This window comes from Microcebus murinus, chromosome 9 (genome assembly GCF_040939455.1).
Source record: "Microcebus murinus isolate Inina chromosome 9, M.murinus_Inina_mat1.0, whole genome shotgun sequence".
In the NCBI taxonomy this organism is placed as follows: Eukaryota; Metazoa; Chordata; class Mammalia; order Primates; family Cheirogaleidae; genus Microcebus; species Microcebus murinus.
Window position 1 is genome coordinate 25,392,501 of NC_134112.1, and position 24,529 is coordinate 25,417,029.

The window sequence follows — 24,529 nt, forward strand, 5'->3', positions numbered from 1 at the left end:
GTGTTCAAATGATTAAAAATTTATTAGTTATGGGAAAAAGATATAAAATGTTGGTTATACATTAGATTATTGCTTTCTAAAATAGAATGATCTATGGAGGGAATAGAGATAAGATTTTCCTAACTTTAAAAAAATGAACAATTCTATAGGTAGAATAAAGTCAAAGAGTTATATGCTTGGAAAAACAAGATATTCTACAACTGTCATTTTGTGGAGAAAGTATGTGTTTAGATACAGACTGAGATAATTTACATACTAAAGAGGCCATGACCTGCTCTAGCTAGGGCCTGTGTTTATTATAATTAAGAACTTTTTCTTTTACATATGCATGCACACATGCACCCTTTGAAGGTTCCAGGCTCCCTTCTGCCTTGGGTCCCCTGCCCTAACTGTTGTTCTTCCTGGAGTGAGCTCTTCTCTACTTCCTCCTGCTTCCCTTGTCTTGACTGATTCTTTAATATCCCTCGGTACAGTTCACTGGTTACTTCTTCAGAGATATCTTCCCAGAATGCCTAAAGTAGTACCCCAACCTCTGTCGTCATTCTCTATCCCACTAGCCTGTTTTCCATTTTCCATTATCAGAAATTATTTATGTTTATTTATTTGTTCCTCCTCACTAGAATGTAATTTCTGTAAGGTTAGAGACTTTGTCTTGTTCAACACGATATCCCCAATTCTAGAAAGGTGGATCTTTAATGAATATTGGTTGAATGAATGAATTTAACTTTTTTATATTAAATTCTAATTTTAGTTAAAAAGAAATCCCCCCACCCACTGTCCTGATTTCTCGCATCATGATTGCCAAGTAGTTTGTATAGAATTGCCAGTGCAGCCCTTAGACCCAGGTAAGAGGGGTCCCTGCTTTGGCTCCTGTACTTTAGAGTGTCCTAATTGGTTCTGTCTCCAGCTATACCCTTATTTGGAGTCCCCAGGGTCAAGAGGGAGGTGTCTAACTCATATCTGTACCTCATTTTACCTCACTTTCTAGACTATGTTCTGAGTACACAGGGTCCCTGAAATCCCTGTCAAGATGGCCCCCAGCTTGTTCCTAGGGCCTTTTGGGACTCTTGCATGGGTCTGTCCTATGGTAGATGGAGCATATTATTGCTGTGTATATCCATACGCAGAGAGGGTAACTGTGGGTTGTGTGCAGGGGAATGTGGATATAGCATGGAAGGGTGGGCATGTGCACAAGACTCCTTTGGGTATGAGATAGAACCAGGTGTGGGGAAAAAAGAGATGTGGAACTCTCAGGAATCTAAGATTCCAAATTTGATCATGGTCTCCCACATTATTATGATAGTGTATATTTGTTAAGTTTGGAGGTTAGACCATGTTTTCTTAGGTTGTCATGTAACTTCTTAATATTTAGACATATGCTATGTGGGCCGCCATTTGTATTCTTGTTCTCGGCCCACAGATGTCTGGGGAAGGTTTAAGTGTTATATTAAAACTCAGAATACTAAAGGCATATTTCTTCTTCCAGAACTTGGGTATATGGAAAGGGTTTAGTAGGCTTTTAATGAAGGTAAAAACTATTTGTATACTTCATGAGGAAAAAAATGACATTTCAGTTTTGCCCCAACATTTTATTATGAAAATTTCCAAACATACTGCAAAGAATTGGTAGAATTTTGTAGTAAATACCTACCTATACACTACTTAGATTTCTTCATTATTTTCCTGACCTTGCTTAATCACGTATCAGCTTGCCACCCTCTATTCCTTCATCAACTCATTTCATATTTTGATGCATTTCAAAGTAAATTATACACAACAGTATATTTCCCCCTAAATTCTTAACTATGGGAATTCATTTTTTTTTACTTTGTCTCACTTTGTTGTCTTACTTTGTTGCCCAGGCTAGAGTGAGTGCTGTGGCGTCAGCCTAGCTCACAGCAACCTCAATCTCCTGGGCTTAAGTGATCCTACTGCCTCAGCCTCCCAAGTAGCTGGGACTACAGGTATGCGCCACCATGCCCGGCTAATTTTTTTTTTGTATATATATTTTTAGTTGGTCAATTAATTTCTTTCTATTTTTAGTAGAGACGGGGGGGGGGGGAGGGGTCTCGCTCTTGCTCAGGCTGGTTTCGAACTCCTGACCTTGAGTAATCCACCCGCCTTGGCCTCCCAGAGTGCTAGGATTACAGGTGTGAGCCACAGGGAATTCCTTTTTAATAAGAGAGGGAAAAACCTCACTCTCAATGCCTAATGTTTTAAAAATAATTTTCCCTATAATTTGTTGTTATGTTTACTCTTCAGCAGTCAGTTTAAACTCCCACCATGTGTCAATCTTATGCCTGTATTGATAATTATTTGTTGTGACTTGTTGTGTACATGATGATTTACATCCAGTTTTGTTCAGGTAGATCAGACTTTGAGATAAACACGAATGACTCATTTCCTTCAGAAACAGATTCTGGTGGGGGGTGCACAGACAGCAACATGAAGGATTAGAATGCAGGGTGATAGGCTGTGGTATTATGGTAAATGTTTAATCACCGGCTCATACAGAGGAAGAAAGCCTGGTTTGTAGCATTTGCTGATTTCTACTGCATAAATATTCCCACATGGAGGAAAAACTTTTCCTCTACCAATTTAGGTTGGAATGATTGGGGTCCTGGAAATTAACTGGCAATAGAGTAACAGGAGAAAAGACAAGGTTTATTCACACATGTGTGGGAGCACTCACTAATAAGTAACTCCCTGAACAGTAAGAGGTAAAGGTTTATATATCAACTTAACAAAAGGAGGATGTTTAGAGCTTCAGAGGATAAAAGGTTCTGATGAGGCTTGTTTACACACAACTTTTCTTTTTATTTTTTAATGTCCTGGTGCCCAAGGTTGGTGGCTCTCTGACTGGAGGAGCAAGTGGGTAAGGGTCAGTTGTGGCAGCTGACTTTTGTAAAGCTCTGTTTTAGTCAGAGAAGGGAAGTTTAGGTAAGATTTCTTTCTGCATCTGTGTTGGTTTTTTGGTCCCTTTAGCAAACAAGATGATATCACTGCGGAGGTGGGAAGGGTTGCTAACAATCAGCTTGATCCACCTGGAGGTGGCTTCAGCATACCACTGGAAGTGTTCTAATAGAGGGGAGTCCGTAGAACGGATTTCGAGCCCAGAGGGAGGCAGTCTGGCTGAGATGATGCTTAAGCTGACTCCCGAAGGATGAGTATGAGTTAAATAATAAAGGGTCAGACAGTAGGCTGGCAAATGCTGGATTAGTAGCATGTTTGTTCCGATTCTGGTGGGTCTTGTATATATTGCTAAGGAGTTCAGAGATAATCAGAGAAGTATTGGTGGGGAGTCACATCCCCCCTGCGCCCCACCAAAACACCAACCTAGTAACAGCATGGATTGGAGGAAGACCAAAATAAAGGTGGGAGGGAAGGAGGAGAGAACAAACAAGATATTCTTTGTTGTTTGGATAGTCCATTTGGGCTGCTATAACAAAATACCTCAGACTGGGTAATTTATAAACAACAGATATTTATTACTCACAGTTGTGGAGGCTGGGAATTCCAAGATCAAGGTGCCAGCAGATTTGATGTCCGGTGAGGACTTGTTTCTCATGGATGATGCCTTCTGTGTGTCCTCACATGGTGGAGGGGCAGGTAGCTCTTTGGGGCCTCTTTTGTAAGGGCACTAACCTCATTCACAAGGGCTCTTATAACTAGTCACCTTCCAGAGGCCCCACCTCTTAATACAATTATCTTGAGGGTTAGATTTTAACTTATGAATTTGGAGGTTGGGGTGGGGATACATATTTAGACCATAGCAGCATTTTTCTAAAGTGTATTATTTAATACAACTCTTTTTGTTGTTTTTTAAAAAAACAAACAAACAAAAAAAAACTTTTAGCCAATCTCTTCAAAAGATGCCTAAGGTGATATTTATTTATTGTAATTTGATATAGCATTTGGTGATTATATATAATCAAATTATATCTGATTTTGTTCAGTAAATCAGACTTTCTGGCTAATTGAGGTTTATCAGTATCTTATATTAACTATCAGTTAAATAATCACCAGATGATTCTTTGGTGCCAACAAGAAATTCCTCAACATGTATATAAATATACAAATGATATTATATGATAAGGTCTGATAGCATATTTAGTAGTCAGTAAAATCATCGTACTCCTGCAATATGCCAGGATTATGCCAGGTATTGGGATCCATCAACCCTACCCCCATGAAGCTTAACATCTAGTGGAGATAATAAACATAAGCATGGAAGCGAATAAAACCAGTATTATCTACAAGTTCTGTTAAGCATATGCCATAAAGCAGAGGTACATGATGCTAACAGGGGAAACGTTCCTTGAGGAAGAAACACTTGGGTTGAGCTTTGAAGAATGGTTGTAGAGTGAGGAACAGTATGTAGGAGAGTGATCAGAGCAGGTGCTGCTAAGAGGCTGTTTCAAAAGTTTGGGGGAGAGATGACAATGACTGGTTTAGAGAGGTGGTGGAGGTGCTAACCAAGACAGAAGTGATGGCGGTCCTTAGGAGGCCAAATCATGGGTCTTGGTGATGGATTAGCAGAAAGAAGTATCAAAAGCTGAGTTTTAGCTTTTGAACTTAAAGTCTTGTGTTTTATTTAGGAGTTGTCACTGATTCAGTATTTAAATAACGTAAAAAATGGCAGCTTCACAAAGCCTAGGGATAATACCTAGCTTTCTTTTAAAAGGTTCCCATTAATAAGCATCCCTTGGAACTAAGGATATTTTGCAAAATTGATTCATTGGCTATTTTAGTTGCAGGTAAATATGCAAATATCTCTGCAAGGAGCAATAGCACCCAGGTTGGCACTTGCACTTTCATCTTCTTTTAACAGATATATAGAATTTTTACTGTTATGAATTGGAGATATATGCAAAGTGGACAAATATGCCCCTTGTTTTCCAGAAAGACTTCATCTTTTTTACTAGGGGAAAAAAACCCTCCACAAAACATTATTTTTTTTTTGTTGTATTTTATTAATAGATGCATTCTCCTCTGTTCAAAGCTAATGTTAGGTAATATACACTGTTTTACAAAGTGTTGGAAGATCACATTTGTATTGATTGTAATTGCTGGGAGATAAGCTTCTATCTTTGTCTTCTTTTATTACAATTATGTCTGTTTGCAGGGATTTAGTGAGGCTAGATAAATGTCCTTTGTTGTGTTAATGACAAACTGGCTACAGCTCTAGTTATCTTGTAAAATAAGCATTAGTAAATAAAGTTAGTATCATAATAGAAATTTTTATGTTACAGGGATCTCTGTAAGCTTTCAATTGTGTAAACATGTGTTTCATACACTATGGCTTCAGACCTAAATGACACTTAGTACAATAATCTTTTGCACTGCTTTAGCCATGATTTTTTATGTGGTATGTTGGACTAGAGGAAGTCAGGGAAAAAATTGAGCCCATGAATTAGATATTATTCCTTACATGAAAATAAATTTTAGATTTGAACATTTAGAAGTTAGGAAAGCTGATTACATTCACTTTGGTTTTACATATGGAAAAATTATGACTAAAAGGGTTTTGTATTTATAAATATCTAGATTGACAAAACTATAGCCTGCCACCTGTTTTTATATAACCTGTAAGCTAAGAGTGGTTTTTATATTTTTAAATGGTTTTAAAAAATCAAAAATATAATATTTCATGACAAATGAAAATAATATGAAATTCAAATTTCAGTGCCTATAAATAAAGTTTTATTGGAACACAACCATGCTTATTCATTTACTTATTATCTGTGGTTGTTTTCAAGCTACAGAGGTAGAATTGAGTAGTTGTGACAGAATCTTTCTGGGCATTAAAACTGAAAAAAATTTACTGTCCATCCCTGGGCTAGATAGTCACTATACAAGAATAGAAATTATTTAGATTATTCAAAACCAATTGAATGATTTTGAGAGAGACATGACAGAAGTATGAGTTGAACTAAGCAGAATAAAACATCTATACCACAACAATAATAGCAGCAGCTAACATTTATTGAGCATCTGCTATGTGCCAAATACTCTTCAGGGCACTTTACAAACATTGACTCATTTAATACACACAACTCTGTGAGCTACTAAGGTGTCTCATTTTACAGGAATCAGCGTGGAAACATTAAGCATCTTATCCAAAGTTAATTAGGGCTACAAACAGGAAAGTTTAGTTGTCTTTCAAATTTATCTCAGTGATTTTCTTACAGGTACATACCTTATGAGTACTTTCTATTGAATGTATTATATTTCTTGAGTAAGAGATGAGGGTATTTTCCCTTGGTTGACCCTAATTGCTTGTTCTCAGGACACTCTTGGTTTGTGATATGTTTGTACTAGTAAGAGCTTAATCAGTGCAGTTCATGTAAGTTGAAATTGAAATTATTGCAACCTGTTTTAGGTACTGACTTTAGTGTATTAGATTATTATACAACAGCTTCTCCAGTCTTAAAACATAAATTGTTTTTTAAAAGTGGACTTCAGGTATAATTTCTGTTGTTTATATCTAATTTATGACCAATTCAATAGTTTTTCCTTCTAAATTTTTTTGGACATATTATGTCACTTCCCTGATCAAAATCCTCCAGTAGTTTCTCATTGCCTCGAAGTCAAGTCTGGTACAGTCAGTCTGTGCTATCTCTCTGGTCTCATCTTACGTCCTGCTTCTCTTCCCTCACTGTGCTCCAGCTATACTGGTCTTGCTCACGTTCCTTGAACAAACCAAACTTCTCCCTAGGGCTTTTATATATGCTGTTCTTTGTGCCAGAAAACATTCATACTCTTGCCCCTTGACCCTTCACATCATTAGATTTCTCTGCAGAGGGGCCTCCTTGAGCATCCTTTCTAAAATCCATCTCCTTCTGCTACTTGCATTATTCTCCATCCCTTTTTGTTTCCCTTATAGTGCTTATCACAATTTGTAATGTTTGTGTTTATTTACTTGTTTTTTTCTGCCCACCTTCTTCACTATATTGTAAGCACCATAAGAGAAAGGACCATGTTTACCATTATAAATCCCATGCTTAGCACAACACCCAGCATATAACAGGCCTTCAGTAAATATCTGTGAAATGAGTGAGTTGAATATGTCTACTTTCAGTGTAGCTATTGAGTCTGATCCTCATCACAAGGAAATACTGTGGCTGACTCCTAAACTAAAAGATCTCTCAAATTCTGTTCATGCTCCCGATTCCATCCTGCCAGATTAATTTCATAAAATACTGTATTGATGGAATCATTTGCTAGAGACCATTTGGTAGAGATGTTTTATTCTGCTTAGTTCAACTCATACTTCTGTCATGTCTTTCTCAGATCCTATATCAGTTGCAGATTGCCTATTGAATCAAGTCCATATTCATTTGCTTGTTTTTTAAGGCTCTTCTAATCATAATCTTCTTCTCTTTTTCATAACCCTTTGCTTTTATTAGGCTGGCCTCCTTCACAAGCCATCAGCATTTATCCTAAATGCTTGCCATTTTCCAACACTGATAAGAAGCCCTATGGCTTCCATGTCTTCTCCAATAGATTCATCAAACCTGTCATCCCTTGAATTTCCATTGCAGCTATTGCCTGACTTACCCTTATAACTTAGATCTTGACTGTGTACTTGAATAGAAACTATTCTCTCGCTAGATAGGTCTTATTTGTACAATGATATTGACTATCCATTGTGAAAGTTTTGCCTCAGAATCCCGATAAGAAGCTAATCCTAATTTAAGTCATATATTTTATAGAATGATATGAATGGAAATGTATTGTCATATGGTTGCCAGTTTGGGGATTAGAGAAAGATTAAAATGTATACCATTCTGTCCTGGGTATTACTTGGGGCATTTGATATTAAGGAACAAATTTGGTTTATATCTTTATTAAATTTCTTTGAGTATAGTTAGGCTTCAAATTTTTCTGATCTATGACATAGAGAACTACTTATAAAATTAACGGAATTTATTACATTAATTCAGAATTTGTGGTAATAAGGGCAGGAGATTGTATTGTCTCTAAGAAAAAGTAGATTTATTCACTATTTAAAAAAAGATTGTGGAGGAAATGTTAGAATTATTCTTATATTTTATAAACAAGTATTTAATGACAGCAATTACGAGTAATCCTTAATAAGTTTTTTAAAGTAATATGTCCCCCATCAGGGATTTATTTGGAATTATGGATAGTATGTTTCAATTCGCATTTCTATTCACAGATTGAGAATACTTATCACTGTATTTTATGGAAAATATTTTTAAAAATTAAATCTTGTCACCCATTCAAATTTATCACCTCCAGTTCATTTCAACTAGTGGTTTAACTTACTGAGTCTTTTGAAATTCTAGACTTAAGTTTAGAATGTCTTGGCTATTAAGACAAACATTACATAGTCTGAAAAAAATGGTCCTTTTAGTTGCTTTTGATGTTGACAATGTAGATCATTATAATTCATTTATTTACTTTTTAAAAATCATATCAAATATTTGGAGAGGAAATAAATTTATTTTTGCTTTGAATTTATATATTATATATGTATATACATATGTAATTTATTTTATACATACAGTACTTGAATTATGTTTATATTACTTGATCACAAAATATATTTATCTTAGTCATGTAAGAAATATATGTGTTTGATATAAAGTGTTATATGTTTTCTCAGAGGTCATCCTTATACTTACCCAAGGTCATCCAGCTTTTGAGTGGCTGAACTTGAGCTAGGAAACCCAGATCTGACTCCTGAGCGCATGACGTTGATTAATGTGCTGTACTCGTCACAGATATAAACAGATGATTAGAGTGCAGAGTAATGAATGCAGTGATAGAAATGTGTCTATCAATTCAAAGTTCTTTGCTGTTTTTGATGTCCTTTTTATGAATTAAAAAATATGAGTATTTGTGTAGCACTGATATTGCTAGCAGAATCATGGAATATGGAACTAGCAGGGCCCAGAAAACTCTCTGTATTTTTCTAAGTGCTTAAATAAATTATTCATTTAATCTTCAAATTAATATTGGTGTTCTTATTGTTTCCTTCTGTAGCAAAGGAAACTGAGGATAAGTAGAGGTTAAATTACTTATTTTCCCAGTGGAACCTAGGCTAATCCTAGCCCTGTTTTTTTTAAGCACTGTAAATTCTGCCTTCCCAAAATGTTTTTTTCCTCAGCCCTTAAAAGTAAGGGCTTTCTTATTTGCCAGTAGTGATTTTCCTAGAACAAACAACTTCTAGACTTGTGATTACAGTTCTCACAGCATGGCAGTGTTCTGAGTTAGGTCTCAGTGGTCAGACATCAATTCAGGGTCATCAAAAGGATTCTGTGCTACATTTTGCTATAGAACTTAGATATAATATAATTGATAGGATTGACATGTCAAAATATATAGCTCAAAATATATAACTTTAGTTATATATTCCCAGGATTTAAATACATGCAGATCGGTTCATTTATAGATTTTGAGTTGTAAAATAATGGGAATGTAATATTTTACCAGGAACTTTTCCTGTTTTTACCTCAAAATACCATTCGTGCCTCTCTTTGACATGTTTCTTATTACTTTTCCCTTTAAGTATCTTGTTGTTTATCTTGACAGGACACTGTACTTTTGTGATATCCTATTACCCTCATTTTTTAGTGTTCTTATGTTTGTATATGTAAAAATAAAAAATGAACAGCTGCTTTCTGCAGGCATTTTGGATACTCATTTATATTCCTGCAGTGGTGACCTTAATTTGAAACACACTGCTACCATGTGGATAATCACAGGAATACACTGCCTTAGGATGCAAATTGGTCAGTCTATTATCAGTGGCTAAAGGCAAAGCAAGAAAACTGAAAGAAGATTAAAACTAAATATTTGGGAATCCTGTACATCTGAGAAAATAATATCAAATATTTGAAGAACTTTTAATGTATACTATTTAATATGTAGCAAATTTTATTTCCTCATTTCTGATACACAGTCTCTTGGGGGAGAAAACGATCTCATGATATCTCTGAAAATTTCATAATTTAGACTTCATTTTGTGTTATGTTCAAGTGCCTAGAAAGATTATGTTAACTATGTCACTTCTTTTTCCGGCCTATTTGTTTAGGAGAGTATTTGAATTTCTTCCTCTGGAGTTGAAGGAACCAGATGACTACTATATATCCAGACAAGATGTATTTTATGTTAAATGTTTAAAATATTTGTTCATTGTTTTAAATTTAGAATATTTTCAAACATTTAACATTTAAATGTTAAATGTTAACATTTAACATTTTTCCCTTTGAATATTAAATAAATTAGTGATTTCAACTCTTTTGATGTCCTGGAAGTCCCAGCTACATCTTTGTTCTCTCAGAGACCACTCTTCATTCTTCATTCAGAGAGACCTGAATCACTGGTTTGTGAGATAGAACATTTGGGAACTGCACATAGTGTGGAATGATGACAGCATAGAATATAGATGTGCCAGAGTTGAGATAAGATGGAGAGGTAGGCAAGGGACAGATGTTGAAGGGCCTATGTGTTGTGCTAAGAAGTGCTAAGAAGTTTTATCATATTATGGACAATGGGGAACCATTGTAAGATTCTGATGTAGGAATGACATATCAGATTTGTGACTAGGTAAGAGCACCTTGGCAGAAGTTTGGAGAAGGGCCTGGAAAGACCAGAAGTAGAAACAAGCTGTTGTGATGATCTGAGAGAAATGAGAAATGGTAAGAGCTTAAACTAAAGAAATGATAGTGAGGAATAAGAGGAGGGAATAAACTCAAGGAATATTTCAGAGATATAATTGATGGGACTTGGTGATTAGTTAGATGTGGAAGGTGAAGGAAAAGAAGTTGAGATGAGTCTGAGGTTTTGGGATGACTAAATGGATATGGAGCCTTTCATAGAGATAGAGATAGAGATTATAAGAAAAAAAGGAGGTGGTTGAAATTAGGTCAGTCATAGTGAGAAGAAAGGGGGTAATGAGTTAGTTCAGTTTTGGATGCATTAAATTCAGAAGGTAAAACATTTAGTCATTTGGAAATATGGATTTGGAGTTTAGGAGAAATGTCTTGGCTGAGTCTTCAGCACATAGGATGTAGTAAAAGTTATAAGGATGGGGAAAATTACACTAGCAGGGTGTTGTAGGATTTTAGAAGTGAAAACGCTGAAGATGGAATGCCAGGAGAATGTCCACATTAAGGACTGGGATGCAAACAATAAAAGTCTATAAAAGTAGACTGAAAACAAATTGTATAAAAGGACCAGGAGATAATAGTTTGACTAGAAACCAAGGGAGAAGAGTGTTTAGGGTAGGAATGGATGATCAATAATGTCAGTTGCTTCAAAAATAACTGGGGTTGATAAATACCAAAAATTGTCTGTTAAGTATGGAAATTCAGAGATTATAGTGATCTTGTGACATATCTGTGAAACAGTATGGGTACAAGTCAAATTGCAGTGGATGAGGAATGAGAAGTGAAAAGTAGAGAAGCAAATTACCATTTTAAAAATCTAAGTAGTAACAAATTTACATACATGCCCTGGAATACCAGTCAGCAATAAAAAAGAATGAACTATTGATACACATGACAACTTGGATGAATTTTTAGGCAGTTATGCTAAGTGAAAAAAGCCAGTCCCGAAAGGTTATATACTATATGATTACATTTATATGACATTCTTGAAATGACAAAATTATAGGAATAGAAGACACAGAGTGTTTGCCAGAATTTAGGGAAGGGGAATAGGGGTGGGAAGGAGGTCGACACATAGTTATAAAAGGGCAATAGGAGGGATCCTTGTGGTGTTGGAAATGTTCAGTATCTTGACTGTGGTACACACATTAACCTAAATAGGTGATAAAATTATATAGAACTTAACATATGCACACAACACAAATGAGTACAGTAAAACTGGGAAGTCCCTGAATAAGATTGGTGATTTGTATTAATGTCAGTATTCTAGTTGTACAATTATACTATAGTTTTGTAAAATGCTACCATTGGAGGAAACTGGGCAAAGTGTACCAGGGACTCTATAATTTCTTACCACTGCATATTAATCTGTAATTATCTCAATAAAAAATTCAAAAGAATAAAAGTGGTGTCAGTAATGAAGGTCGAGGAAAGAGAGGACAATAGCCAGCGAGATACAGAGTTAAGGGAGGAACTTCCACTGATACCACATTTTAGCAGGGCAAAGAAGCTGGAATCCTTTCTCCCCTCCTTTCTGCCTTTCAAGATGCATATTGCTCTTTTTGAGAACTTTCTGTCTTCAAAGTGGCCCTTGATATGCTTTTAGAATCTGATTTTACCTGTAAAAAAAATTGCAGTGCAGGAGGAAGAAAAGAAGCGTTATGAGTGATAATTATTTGGCCCTGCCTTTTCTAACAGCACTGGGCTGTCATACCTTATTGTCTTAAACCTTACAGTAGCCTTTCCTCAGGTATTGATGTTTTAATTGCATTTGATTCGGTTTATGTATTAAGCTTCTGCAACACTATGGTTGTTGTTTCATCACATGTTGTTACTTTTCAGGTACAAGAAATGAGCTAAGATATAAGATAATGACAGAACCTGTGTTGTCTTTGTTTTAGTGTCCCACAGGGGCTAGCATGGTTCTTGACGTATACTGGGTTTGTAATAAATGTTTATTGTTCATTGAATAATGACAATTATGCCTTATTGATGTGGGATGGAGACTATGTAAAAATATTATATTTAATTCTGAAATAAAGTTCTTGGTAATTGAAGTTATGCATTTTAGATGCAGAAGGAAAAGGGGGAAATTTGTGGGAGGTGCCCAGCATTTTAGCTTGCTACCCAATTGCAGAATCACTTTATTAAATTGGTGTTTGTTGCTGCTTCTTTGAAAATGTATTAGCTAGAAGACACAGAACAAATGTAACTGAAAAGTTTTTTTAGTTACAAATGTACATTTAGTTACAAATGTAACTAAAAAGCCTGTAGCATGCCAAGAAATACCCAAGGAGCATGCTAACTTTATACAAATTATCTTGACTTCATCCTGAGAAGGGTAATAAATCTCAATTCATATAACCTACAATGGAAAAAAGGAGAGTTTTCACCTTTATATCCTCAGTGGGGAGATAGGAAGAGAGAAATGTAAAATGGTGTCTCATTCCTGTTTTCCGGTATTTTTAGCCAATCTGTAACAGCCATAGTAAGGGTACACGAAGTGATGTTTGTGGCTGCTTATGGTGGACCTACATAATATCATGCCTGAATTAGCCTGTTTGGAGAGTTTAAAATGACTCTAAGCCCTAAACCGTGCAGAGTGTATTTCTGGAGAATATCTTATCTTCATCCCACATGGGAATATGTTTTATAGATGACAGACTGGATCATCAAGAACATTAGTGGATTTATTTAATAAACCTACATAGATGGGCACAGTGGCTCACGACTATAATCCCAGCTACTTGGGAGGCTGAGGTGGGAAGTCCAGGAGTTTGAGGCTGCAGTGAGCTATGATCGCCATTGCACTCTAGCCTGGGTGACAGAGACCCCATCTCTAAAAAATAAAAAATAAATAAAATACTAAAAACAAACCTCATATAGGTGGGTACAACAGGGTAAGCAATCTCACTGGACCCAGCATTATAAGAGTATAAAATTTCCTATTAGTGTTACAAGTTTACTAATTAAATATCCTAAACTCTATGCACAACTGAATGAACATACAGTATAACTATAAAGTGATATTTTATATCTGCTACCAATTAAAGTTACATGCCATAAAAATAGTTGGCTTTCATAAAACAAACACTCATATGGATTGAGTTTCACTTGGAATTTCCTCTGGCTGGCTGTTTGAATGTTTGCCAAGCGCTTTGTAAAGTGCTGCATACAAAAAATTCAATAGGCTTTGGGTTTCTGATATTTACATGGTCCTTACTGACTTTAATGAGAGTTTTATTTTCTTCCGAGGGCATAATTTGCCTTTATGGCTCACCAGGGTTATTATAATTGAACATGAAAAGGAAAACTAATCCTTTGGTGTAAAGGATGATCCCTGTAATACATATCCTTATTTAATAACTCTTATTTATTCAACGTGCGTTTATTGAATAATTATGTTCCAGGCAGTGGGAAAGGAAGATGAATAAAACTTGAGTGGTCTTGTCCTCAAGTAGCTTATGCCCAAACCTGTATGTCCCCAAACCTGTTTGTTATCCAATACAACTTTCTCATGCTGTTTTGCTGGTGTTATCTTTTTGCTACAAACTGAAAGAATGACCTGCATAAAAGTGCTTCAGCTTTGACTTTGATCATTTCCCTAAAGATATTGATTTTTGCTTTATACACAGTAATTATCATTGTTTTCAAAATCTAAACATGTGGTACTTTTGTCAGGTTTATACATTTATTCACGAATGACTTGTAAATTCCCATTTTATAGGTGAAGAAAGTAAATATTAAGTTGCAAACATAAAAAGGGACAGCACCTAGATATGAAAATATATTCCATTTTAGTAAATACATAAATATTTATTTATAAATATTTATCTTATAAATATTTATACACTTTTTCTACTCATTACACACAGGCATTCATACATTCTATACAAAATACACATATGCCCAGTGGCTTCAGCCTAGATTTTGTTCCTACCCACTGACATCACAAGTTCACTGTAACTTTGTGAATATCAATTACGTGACCTACTTATCACTAGATGTACAGTAGACATGTTTCATTCGCGAATTCTACTTGATGACTTTAAACTATCAAGGCTAAGTTTGTTCAAATTGTTTTCTCTGTCAAGTGTGGGAGAAAAGCTCTAGGAACCAGGTTCTTTGATTTGAGTAGGCTGGTGTACCTTTTCGTTTTAGTCCTTAGGTCCTAAACTGATTATCATCTAAAAGCCTTGATATCACTAACCATACCTAGGGATAAGTTGGCATATTAACAGATTATAACACATATCTCATAGAAACAATACTTTTATTGCTTTTGTTGGATGAAATCTATACCATTTAATATAGACAATGTAATAAAATGCTGTGTTATAAATCATAACCAGAAGTTTCCTGAAAGGAGGCATGATTTTATTTTCTTTGAAATATCTTTAAGTAGGCTTTACCTAAATAGTTATTATACTTGCCTCCAGTTTTAGTGGTTTTTTTCTCTGACATGTATAAAGTTAGATGGTAAAGATCAGATTTTAAAAAGGATCTTTGCATAAATCAACATATTTTAGTATTATTAAGCTGTAAAATACTAGAGTTGGAAAGAAGCTTATAAGTTATCTAGTCCATGCCTCTTACTTTACAAGTGAAGTCTAGAAAGATTGAATCATCTAGGAATCCACAATGAAGTTTAGGGGTCAACAGGAGTAGTCCTCTGATTCCTGATCTGTTTTTTTGGATGACTATGCTATTGCTATTTTTTATGGCACAGTTGTTCTTGATATATGCATAATGAGGTACTGTACCTGGTTGCTAGATGGTTACAAAAATATTAACACACACACACGTATATGTACCCCTATGCACACATACCCCTATACACACACATACACCTCAAGTCGTGTTTGCAGAGTCTACCAGGGCAAGAATCAACTATTTCTCTTTCTAAATTATTCAATTTCTGAACTACTATCTTTTTTCTAGCTTTCAGTGTTCTCATATGAAGTAAAGAGTTTTTATTTAAAAGAAAGGCTGGAAACATCACCATCTGTGATCACGATAGAAATAACAATCATGTGCTACATAACAATGTTTAAATCAACGATGCATCACATGTACAGTGATGGTTTTATAAGATTATAATAGTGTATTTTTACGGTACCTTTTCTATGTTTAGATACACAAATACTTATCATTGTGTTGCAATTGCCTGCAGTGTTGAATACAGTAATATGCTGTACAGGTTTGTAGTCTAGAAGCAATAGGCTGTACTACAGAGCCTAGGTATGTAGTAGGCTATTCCTTCTTGGTTTGTGTAAGTGCACTCTATGATGTTCTCAGATGATGAAATCACCTCATGACACATTTCTTAGTATGTATCCCCATTGTTAAGTGACACATAACAATTAATTCAGGCAAGGATCTGTGAATTCTAAATCTATAAATACTAAAACTAGTGGGTGAAGGTTTAAGAAAGAACAGGATATTTAGATCATTTTAAAGTATCTTCCTATAGATACTTACTGTCTATAAAGTGGAAAAGAGGAATGTGACAATGGAGAAATGTGGCACTTATCACCTTAAATAAATGATGAAATTAACATTACCAGTGATAGGACAAATCATCATGATATGGTGTACTGAGCCATAATAATGGGATGAGCTTCATACAAAATTTTTTTGGGGGGCCTTTGTATTTTCATAATAACCTCAAATAGAAAATTCAGACTTTATATCTCTTATGTTCGAGTCTACAAAGACATTTACGGCATTACTAGATCACTTTCAGTGTGACTGTTTATTTTCTTTTTAAAAGATTTTCTTATGTGGGATGGACCTAGTGACTCATGCCTGTAATCACAGCACTTTGAGTGGCCGAGGTGGGAAGATCACTTGAGCCCAGGAGTTTGAGGTTGCAGTGAGCTATGATCATGTTATTGTACTCTAGCCTGGGTGACAGAGCAAGACCCCATCTCTTTAAAAAAAAAAATTGCTTCTTTGGAAAATCTTGATAATTTTGGTTTTATTAATAAAACTAAAAACACAAGAAAAATATCTACTAATATTCCAGCAAGTAAATACTTGGTATTATGAAAATATAAATGAAAAATGAAAATATTTATATAGAAACCTGAAGTCTCAGACTTGAAGATAACATTTTCTTTAGAACATGAAAACTTCAGTTGGCCAGTGACACACATCATGCTGTTTTCTCATTATATCCTAAAGAAGAAACTAATGCCTGACTAGCAACTTAGTTCAGGTAAAATATATTGTTAATGAAGCCATTGTTATATATTGGAATTTGTGTGTGTATTAGTTTGTCTCTTGCATGCATGTAACATTGGCGAATTGGGTTGCAAGTTTATGATTTTGGTTACTTAGGTGTCTAAGAATCTGAAAGGTTTTTGAAAGAAGTCATAAATTGCTTTCTTTTGAAACATTCAGTTACTTTCACCTTAAAAAATATTTACTGTTTCTTGGAAAATCAGTCGTATTTGAAGAACGTAAGTTTTTTATGGACATCACTGAAGTAAAAAGGCAGGCATTAGCTTCTCTAGGATATATTGCACAGTACTGTTTGTGTGTGAGCACATTATACACACATGCACCCATTTTACATATGTGTGTTTATATTTACATGGGAGAGAACACTAATTGTACTTCTCAGGTCTTAAGCAATTTTATTAGGAGGTTCAAAGATAACAAGCAGTAGACCTAAAAATTTGAATATGAGAAAGTTTGTTCAATAAATGTATTTTTCAAAAGTTATGAATAAATCAAACTTTGCAGTATGATAATTTAAATGTACGAGGGGAACATCACTATTTCAAGATGGCATGAAATAGCAAATGTGGCTGTGGCCTCCAAGTGATTTTTATGGTTCAAAAGAGTTTTGAAATTTAGCTGCTGGCAAACTTCTCTACTTATCTAATTCTTGACATGGATAGATCACCTATAATATTGAACTAGTATTACTGTCTTTTTATTCATTCTATGCATCAGCTTCCTTCAGTAAGGCTAATTAGAGCCAGTTGTCTTGTAGCATTTGGTAATATATTTAATTCTTTTCATAGCAAATTCAACTGACTAGCAAATTATTTTGCTTAATATCTGAAAAAGCTATTAAATTTTAAGATTGCATTCTTAAAGTATGCAACATACCATAAAAGACATTTTTGCATTAAATTGGAGATGTCACACTAAATTTTCAAATACTAATTATCATTTTAACCTCTTATTCATTTTTTAACATTACATATGAATTTGTTATTACTAAATAAAGTTTAAGAATTATTAGATTTTTAAACTGGAATGTTGGCTTTTAGTTATTTTAAAGACTAAGTGTTGCATTAAAGTATAATTTGATATGGAACTATTGGAACTGTTGCTACAAATACTGAATTAGGAAATAAACTAGAAATGTGTTCCTGTCTGACTTTTGTTTCTTCTCTTCTCCCTTTCACTACTTTTTTTTTTTTTGAAAGATCAGTTGTGTCTTCCTAGGTCCACTCTCTCCCATTTCATTCCTTAATTGCCACAGACTAGCTTCTACCCACACTATCTCTTCTCCAATATCGCAGCAAGATCACTATCACCTCCGAATTTCCATACTCAGTGAACAATTTCTAGTACTTCTCTTTCTTGGCCTTTCTTTTCTTTTTTTTTTTTTTTGAGACAGAGTCTCGCTTTGTTGCCTAGGCTAGAGTGAGTGCCATGGCGTCAGCCTAGCTCACAGCAACCTCAAACTCCTGGGCTCAAGCAATCCTGCTACCTCAGCCTCCCAAGTAGCTGGGACTACAGGCATGTGCCACCATGCCTGGCTAATTTTTTCTATATATATATTAGTTGGCCAATTAGTTTCTTTCTATTTTATGGTAGAGACGGGGTCTCGCTCTTGCTCAGGCTGGTTTCGAACTCCTGACCTCGAGCAATCTGCCCGCCTCGGCCTCCCAGAGAGCTAGGATTACAGGCGTGAGCCACCGCGCCCGGCCTTTTCTTGGCCTTTCTGAAGTAAATGATATTACTGACATTTCTCTTCTAAAACTCTGTACATTTTTGGCTTCTGGTCGGAGGGTTGGTTCTCTCCTGATCCTCTCACGCTGCTCCTTCTCAGCCTCTCTGTGGCCTCCTCTTCCTCTCAGGAGGAATGAAAACTATAAGATTTAATAGCTTGGTTGATATTCCACCTCAATTAGACACAACTACAATAGGCCCCCATTATCTGAGGTTTTGCTTTCCATGGTTTTAGTTACCTATGGTCAACCATCGTCCAAAAATTGGTGAGTATATAGTATAATAAGATATTTTCAGAGAGAGAGAGAGAGAGAGAGATGACATTCACTTAATTTTTATTAGAGTATATTGTTATAATTGCTCTATTTTATTATTGGTTATTGTTAATTTCTTGCTGTGCCTAACTTATAAATTAAACTTTATCAGAAGTATGTACATATAAGAAAAAATATAGTGTGTGTGGGGGTCAGTGTTATCCACAGTTTCAGGCATCCATTGGGGGTCTTGGAAAGTATCTCCCATGGATAAAGGGGGACTACTGTAACCAGAAGTTGTATATATAAAGGAGTTGTTTATGTTGTCTTTTTAAAAGATTAATTTTGTTCAATATTTTGGGTTAAGAAATAATTTTTCTCTCTAGGCCTACTTTTTACTCTTAATTTGACATGAATTTGCATTTTCTTTTTCTTCATATAGTCTCAATTAAGAATGCATGGAATATCTGAATTGAAATAACTCTGTTAAGGAAATTTATGTTGGGTCTTTAAGTAAAATTTAATATATTCCTAAAGAGGGATCTGTCATATCAGCTAATTGTTAGGGATGATTAAACTTTTTATTTTATAACTTTATAATATTGTTTCTGTTCGCACAGAGCGCTTTATTTATAATATTGTTAATCACTGTTCAGTATGAAAATATATCTTTTTTTCACTCAAAGCTTTGTTTCAAGCATTAGAATGCTTTTGTTGAGATTTTCTTCAAATGTAGAACTTTGAAATAGCTGAGAAACACTTTTACTCCACACATAAGAATTCTCCAAATGACTCTATACACATGTGCTTCTTTAAAATAAAGGTAAACTTCTTATATTTAAAGCATAAATAATAATAAAAGTTTTACAAATAAGCATTCTAGAATCAGCCATGAGATTTGTTCAAGCCAAAAATATGGATATATTTCCCAAGAAGAGTAAGTTCAATAAATCAGGTGACTGGAGTTGGGAAGGGATAGTGGTGAGCCTGTTTGTAAACTTTGGGTTTCTGAATGTTAATTTTAAGCTTCCTTTTTAAAAGGCCAGTGTTTGTAGAGCTTATCCTGTCAACAATATCCTGTGTCAATTGTCAGGTCATGTTTAGCGTGTGGAGATGTATTAATCTGCCACAGCTAGCACTGCAAGAGGCTGGGATAAATAGAGGGCTCAAGCAGATGAAGAGGGATTAACTGTGTGGATTGAGCAAACTCTTCCATCACTGAACCAGTGATTTTACAAAGGATTAGCTGCTGCTTTTACAAATATTGATTACTGATTTGCTACTCAGAATGAGGATGACATAACTTGTGCATTTGCTGTGTAGTGCTCTGTGTGAGGTGTACATCATTCATATTAATGGATTTGTCATAGGCATTATAGAAACTGACAGATTTATTATAGCAGCGGTTGCTAGAACTGTTATGGTTGAGGTTGTGTCAGCATATCTATTAAAACTTCTAAGGATTTTAGAAGTTTATGGTATAGCCATAAAATTCATTTCCCAGGTGGAATTTAGAATACCAGTTATAGCCTGGTACAATTATTTTTATGCATATTTTGACATTGGTTTGAGGGCATTTAAGCTGAAACAGCAAAAAAAATACGGTACTGTGTTATTTTTGTAATATCAACAAATCTAGATTCATTTCATTTTGAAAAATTTTTAAATTTGTCATGAATGCTAGTTTTCTAAACAAGGACATGTGCAGTCCATGTGGAATTCCAAAAATCTATTAGTATTTTTCCCAGATTAGGTTTTGTCTTGAAGCCTTTGGCTATGTTTCTATAAGCAGGTGGAGATTTTTAAAAAATGTAGAAATATCTGGATAATTAAAAATTAATGACTATTTTGTGTTATTTAAGTGATTTTTAATAATTCAAAAAATCAAATAGCAATAATTAGAATTACCTATGTCAGAGAAAATATATTCTTTTAATTTTTTTAAAGACATCAGTTTTCTCGCAAATGTTTTCTTTATGTCACAGCAAGAAGGCTTTTCAGAGAGTTGAGTTGTATCTTGAAGGGTGAGTGGGAAGCTTTCTAGGCATTGATGGTAGTGAGCAGTGAATAAGTGCAGAAAAGTGAGGGAGTAGCATATTCCAGGCAGAATGAAAACTTGTGCGGATACATGAGTCTTGGCCTATTTTTGCAGAATAGCCAGCTATGTTAACATCCTCACAGTAGTGCCTTCATGAGTTGGGAAGATCATTTTGAAGTTGTATTGTTGTATGATAAAACTATACTTGTATAGATTAAATTAAATTTTTTAGATTAATGGGTAACATTTTTCTGGCTATGATTTTAATAATATAAATTGATTAAATTTAAATTACTTAAAAGCCTGGGTTTTTTTGTTTTTCATTTTAAAAATTATATTATGTAAATTTTTAAATGTAATATATGCTTGTAACAAAGAAAAAGTTGTTTCTCCCTGCCATAAAGGAAAATAATCCCTAGAAATAAGAACTGCTAATAGTTCTGTATGTCTGTATGTCTTTCCAGACTTTTTTGAGTTGTATGAATATATATATATATACTAGAAAAAATATGAATCAGATTTTTTAAAATTAAAAAAATGGTATATTGCTATTCATATTATTCTGCTACTTGTGTTTTTCACCCAAGTGTCATGGACATCTTTCTGCATTAGTATATATCTTTCCATATTAATACACATATATCTATGGCATTATTTAAAATGGTTTCTTAATGTCTCTCTTGCTGGGTATTTTCCATTTTTCTGCTATCGCAAATAATGTTTCAGTGAATATTCTGGCTCACACACCATATGTGCCTGTACTTTAATTGGTAGGATGGATTCTTAGCAGTTGGATTCTGAGGGTATTGTCATATTCTCATCCACAAAGCTGTATGAAGTTACACTCCCCAAAGTAGTGCATACAAGTATCATCTCTTCTGTCCTCCTCACTCTTGGAATGTTTGTTATTAATCTTTTTAGTTTTTGCCAGTCTCATAAGTTAAAAACTAGTATGTTATTTTAGTTTGTTCTCTTTAGTTTTAGTGAGGTTTGTTTATTATTTGGTTGTTCATTCAGCAAAATTTAATAAGCACTTCCTGTATTCTGGGCTCTAATCTAGGCACTGGAAATATAGCCATAGACAAGACAGTTGTGGTCTCTGAACTCATGAAACTTACATTCTAATAGAGGTGGGGAGAGCTGGGGGAAAGACAAAAAATAGTAAATACTCATCTTTCCTCATCTTTATTCACCTTTGTACTTATTCTGTGAATTGCTTGGTTCATATTCTTTACCTGTTTTTCTATTGAACTGTTTATCTTTTTCTTATTACTTTGCAGTTCCGTATCAATTGTGACATTCATACAAATATTTTCTCTCAGAAACACCCCTTGACAAAGTCATCATTTGATAAGTTAATGATTATACCAGTTCTTATCTATGTATGGAATTGCAATACCATACCTGATTTTTTTTGGTTGGTGAGAAAGAATTGGATCAAGTATTGCATTTCTATAATTCAGCATCCTCTGAGGAATTTATGAGTTATTTCTTTCCTTTAATTTGAGGTATTTTTATATTTTTAAAACTACATTGGAACTGGGTCTTGCGTGAGACATGGCGCTATCCAGATGAAGGAGACTTAATTGAATTAATCAATATAATTAACAACTTATCTTAATATTAGGAAGATAGATAAAGCATTATATGTAAATTTTGTTTTCCGGTCAGAATATACATTATGTCTCTTCAGACATGATTTAATTACAGCTGAATCCTTAAAGAAACATGTAATGGAATATATTATTGTAAAATTTTACCATGTCTGGATTGATTTGGAATAACTTGTGTTATATCATTTATTCATATGGAATTTTAATAGGATGTATATTTTTTTGGGTTTTAAGTCTTTTCCATATTTTCAAGAGATCATCATGTATTTCAAATATTCATGAGCAAACTACAGATTCAGAGTTCAGACCATTTTATTACCTTAATCTCCTCTGAGGTGCCTTCCAGTGCACATGAGACCACACTGAACTGCTCCTCGTGTGATGTTCAGGTGTGGCTGAACGGCACTGTTTACATGAGGTTGGACCAGTTGCTGCATATTGCTAGCCAACATTTTTTTTCCATTTAATATTCCATGAACTGCTTTTTTTAAAGTTTTAATTTTGATATTTGTAATTTAAATAAAAAAGTCAAACTTTAGTGGTGAAATTGTTCCGGTAATGCCAACTCCCTTTTTTTGAGTTTTTTTGTTTGTTTGTTTGTTTGTTTGTTTTTTTCTATTGCAATGACTTTATTTTAGTGGCTTTTCAGGCCCCCAAAAGAGTCTCTCTTGATGAAGCTGTCACCCAGTCAACCATTTTCACTGTGGAGTCCTAATCACTGATTCTGTTTTGTAGATCTCAGTGATTCCTTCATATGATCTCTTTTCCATTCCTTCATATGAGGTTACACCGTTCTGCAAAGTACATTCATCTTTCTCTAATACTCTGAGATGGCATATTCTGGTTCCTACATTGTGTTCAAACCAGATGGTTTCTTATCCTCTGTTGTCATTAATGCTTTCATTATCTTCTTATTCCTCTTAGCACAGTCAGGGCATAACATATTATCCTCCGGGCCCGGGGATGGGAAATGGCAGGCTGGTAACAGGAGGAGAGAAATCATCTTCCTGGGAGTGGTGGGCACCCAGGCCTGACCCACATGAAACTGCAGGCGAACCCAGCCCTTTGTGTCTGCAGGGAGAGCTTCGCCATGGACCACACACCACCTGACGCCAGAGGCTTGTGTCAAAAAGGCCTCAGCAGAAGCAGGAAGAGAACAGGAATTTGCAGCCTTAGTCTGAACAGCTTTTGCAGCAATCCTTCCCCACGATGCCAATGAAGATTGCCTAGGTGACGATATCACTTCAACAATACCAGTCTCTTCTGCTTCCTTGTTCATCTTGCAACATTCCTGAAGCTTTGCTCTCTTGGTCCTTGCTCTCTTGGTCTCTGTCTTGTGTGTCCTTGAATATGGGTGTACTCTAGCTTCCTTTGATGTTTTGGGGATATCATATTTCTGTTCAGGATAAGCATGCTGGTGAAGCCTCTGAAAAACTTCTGTTTTCTTGCCATCAGTACTCAAATTGAGCTGTTGGCACCAGTACTGCAAAGTGTCTCGACACACATTATTGATGGGAGGCAAAATGGTTAGCAAAGGAAGAATTGGTGCTTTCCGTCTAGCTTTTGGGGGATCTTTGAATTGTTCATCTGTTGGAGGTAGATGAACTTCACAGTGTTTCCCAGGGTTGTTCGGTTTGATATCAGAAGTTGAAGAAACAGTTGATTCCAATCGTTGTTCTATATTTGATTCATCAAATGGAACCAATGTCAAAATCACACTCTCCTCATCATCTATTTCCTCCTCAAAGAAAGTCTTCTTGCTGCTTTCATAAGAGTCTGACATTTTCAGCAACACCTAGAGGAATGCAAAGCAGCAATGTTCAGGACATGTGCAGTTTACTTTTTTTTTTTTTTCTTTTTCTTTCTTTTTTTTTTTGTGTGTGTGTGTGTGTTTTTTAGATGACCCTGTGGTGTGCCGGCTGGCCCGCCAGACAGAGCACGCAGGGCCAATTTACTTCTTTTAATCTCCCTTTTTTTGAGTTTTAAAATGAGTTTATTCAAGAATGTTTT

The 24,529-nt window shown here is 35.0% G+C and overlaps 1 protein-coding gene and 1 pseudogene across 2 annotated transcripts in view; one reads left to right on the plus strand and one right to left on the minus strand.

The window, feature by feature from the left end:
• The window catches only part of SKAP2 (src kinase associated phosphoprotein 2), a 177,499-nt gene that overhangs the window by 76,654 nt on the left and 76,316 nt on the right, over positions 1–24,529 (plus strand). The gene's annotated exons all lie outside the window — the stretch shown is intronic.
• LOC109731269 (developmental pluripotency-associated protein 2 pseudogene) lies at positions 23,367–24,302 on the minus strand (annotated as a pseudogene).